We start from the raw sequence: 3,710 nt of genomic DNA on the forward strand, positions 1-3,710 counted from the left end.
AGTACCTGTAAAAGTACCCAGCAGTGTGTTCAACAAATGCCTGACTTAATAAAAGTATTCCCCGGACTTACTGCTATGATCTTATTTTATTTATCTAGCATTTAAAAATAAAATAATATACAATGCCTAAAATATAAACAGCTTCTTTGCAAAAATGTTGAGTTTCAACCTAAATTTTATAATAATAAATTAATATCTGGTATAATTAAATACTATTTGTATCATTTCATTTATAAAATACACTTAAATAGACCTGCTTTCTTTCCTGGGCTTTGCTTGTATGTCCGAATACCTGCTCGCTGTGAGAGGCCAGGTGATAATGTGGAAGCATTAGTGTTATTAGCATATGAAGAGAGGAGACCATCAGTTTACCAGACGCTACTGGGGGAACTGGGGGTGTGGGGATTCTTTAAAACAAGTCACTTTGACTGGGATTGATCTGCTTTAAGATTATGTAGCTTGAAAAATAATCAAAAAATAATAAAAATTACATTTTCTGAATGAGGAATTGTTTTATTTTTTTGTGTGGCTTAACGTGGGGTTTTGAGTAGACTTTTCTATTGAAATTATTAATTTTAAGTTTACTCTGTGACGTCACGTTGTTGTTCTAATCGACGTTCAGAAGAATCCATTCAACACGGCGGATAATCACAAGCGACTGGAGCAAACTTATGGAACAACTTGTAAGTACATCAAAACAATTGTGAAAATGTCTTATTGAATATCACGATAAAGGGATGTTTTTATTTTTGGGAAATGCTGTTTTTACACAGCGCCCAAGTGCTTTTGAATGTGCATTGATCTGGATTCTATTTTAGCATCACTGCTTACAGTATGATGCTAACGTCTAAGAAGGACACTAATCTAAACGTTAGCTGGCATTTCGTCACTAAACGATTTGAGTGTCACTGATGTTAACTGTGATGTTCAGGACTGCGTTTCTCAAAAGCATTATGAGCAAGTCGATTGTTGAGACCACTCATCCTAGCCATACAGTGCTCTTTTTGGGGAAATGCCCTGATAAACGTGTGTTTGTTTGTTTTTTGGTCTGTTTTTAAACAACTAGCTTCTAAGAGTACTAATCCAAAATTAGGTTTAAGCTTATACACAGACATGAATATTGTAATATATTAAAATTACAAAAGCAATGTACAAACTTGTAGTAAACCTTTACAAATCTTTCTTAAACTGCAGGCTGAGCTGGATGCTGAATAGAACAGAGTGAGCCTCAACACTTCAGGTAACTTCTATTGAGCTGAAGAGCAAACCTAACATAACAGGACACAGACTTGGCTTTCTCTTTTCCAATGTCGGTTAAACACTTTACGTTTTTGTGGTTTTCTAGGTTTCACCATATCAGAGACCTGCAGGATTTCACAGACATTCATGAGATTCTAAACATCTGATCTTCATGTGAAGGCAAATCACAAACACTAACTGCCTTTATCACCGTTTTTTTATTATTATAGTTTTTTTTTTACATGATGTCAACATTAAGGAGCCCTTCATGCTTTCCCAGTGTACATGTGTGAGAATAAATGTTCTTTAGGACATGAAATGTAAGATGTAACATGAAATGTTTTCAATTTATGAATAAAATAGTGCCTGTGGTAAACATAACTTGACGATGCTTCTATTTATTTTCTACAGTGTAAACTGCACACACTCACAGCCTAAAACTTTCTTATTTAAATTAATATTAAATTAAAAATTTAATTTATGCATTTAGCAGACGCTTTTATCCAAAGCGACTTACAGTGCATTCAGGCTATCAATTTTTACATATCATGTGTTCCCGGGGAATCAAACCCCCAAACTTGCGCTTGCTTGCTTATTTTTATTATTTTTTGCTTATTTAGCTATTTATTAAAAACATAGTTTTTCAAAAATGAACAACTGCTTCAATATTTGTGTCTGATGTTGTCTACACTGGATGTGACACGATCCCCATCAGTGAAATGATGCTCGTTCTGTTTATGATCAAATTTACTGACACTACGTTCAGATGATGTGACACTATAGTGTGATGTCATCAGGTATAGACACACTTTCAGCTCAGCGGGGCACGGCACAACTCTCACGTTCGCTGTAGACATGGTTAGACAGTGTCTGCTCTATTACAAATAATTTATATTTAAATCAATCAATAAATAACCTAAACCTGTGGCATTACAAGATGGAAAATATAGCCTAGAAAATATATTTCCACTTGCTCTGTCCTCCGTCCATGACACTGTTTCACTGCGGAGCTGCAGTTTAATCTGAACAGCTCTGAACACTGAGTGGATGGTTAGATGCATGATGGGCTAGTATAAAAAACAATAAGGTCTTTCCAGCTTTAAGGTAATTCTGCCTTATATATATATATATATATATATATATATATATATATATATATATATATATATATATATATATATATATATATATATATATATATATATATATATATATATATATATATATATATATAATCTTGTCTCAGTTTTAAATTTGACTGTTAAATTATAAAGAATGAAATTTTAACTTCTTTGGAACTACTTCTTTGTCATCTGAATATTGATTTTAAGTAGGGGGGAAATCAATTAAAATTGTAAATCAGATTTTTTAAAGAAAAAATTAGTTTTTTGTTTGTTTGTTGTTTAGGCCATATCGCCCAGCTCTAGAACGATCCCATGGTGAATTACTCTTCTGTATTCTGATGTTAAAGTTCCCCCCACTCGGTTGGCATTACATATTAATGTCTACTTTAGTCTCTGACGATAAAGTTTACTCTCTGCGCTTATTCCAGGAGGAATTGAGCGAGACATGACTGACACTAGCCCCTCTCCTGCTGATTGTGTTATCATGGACAATGAAATGTCCTGCAAGCACTGCAGCTGTGATGAGATGATCTTCCAGTGTTTCACATTCAGAAATACACAGATCGTGCGGTTTAAAAAAGGCTGAATATTTTTTTGAGTTTTTGATTCTTTTTTTAGTTAGTATTTGTAATTTATAAAGTACCAAAATAATTGCTAAATGAAAAACATTATGTATGATAAACAGTTTTAAGTACACTGCACTTAAACATTAAGCAAAAAGAAAGCTTTTTAGCTTGACTTGACTAAATTAATTCATGTAATTATTATAATGTATAAGTAAATAAAAAAATTAGAGTTGCTTAATTATTCTTTTTTTTTTTTTTTTAGATAATTGGTGTCCACAAAAAAAATTAGTATTTAGAACTTATGGGTTTTTAGAGTGTAGAAGTGATGTGACTAAACTAAAGCACACTGGTCCCCTGTTAGATGGTCAAGTGTGATGCTGGTTGACCTTACATTTAGCATCTTCACTATCTGTGCATGCAACGCCAATGTTGATTAAACACTAAAATACCCGTTCAACAAACACTGTAAAAAGATTTTAGGGTAAAAAAAAAAAACAATATTAATACTACTAGTGAACAATTCAAAAGTAATTTAAGTAATTTAGTAATATGAGTAATAAACTAATATACATTATAGTCAAAATTGTGTATAAAGACAGATAATATGTGTAACTCAAATCTCATTATTACATTCAGAAATAATGTTAAAAATGGCTAAATAGAATTAAACTAAGTAGGCTTCTCATGGCAAAATCAGCTAAATTGACGTCACAATTCACCATCTAACTGGGGACCAAAGTCATTCTAACAGAATCTCTTCTGTGTCTATTTCCACACTGTT

At 32.4% G+C, this 3,710-nt stretch overlaps 1 long non-coding RNA gene across 1 annotated transcript; it reads left to right on the forward strand.

Annotated features, from left to right (window-relative positions):
* Window positions 1-535: 535 nt before the first annotated feature.
* LOC113114451 (uncharacterized) lies at window positions 536-1,620 on the forward strand. The gene is made up of 2 exons (XR_003293727.1): window positions 536-683; window positions 1,195-1,620. It is a non-coding gene; the product is annotated as an uncharacterized LOC113114451 (long non-coding RNA).
* Window positions 1,621-3,710: the final 2,090 nt, after the last annotated feature.

The sequence above is a fragment of the Carassius auratus genome, chromosome 14 (genome assembly GCF_003368295.1).
Source record: "Carassius auratus strain Wakin chromosome 14, ASM336829v1, whole genome shotgun sequence".
Lineage (NCBI taxonomy): Eukaryota > Metazoa > Chordata > Actinopteri > Cypriniformes > Cyprinidae > Carassius > Carassius auratus.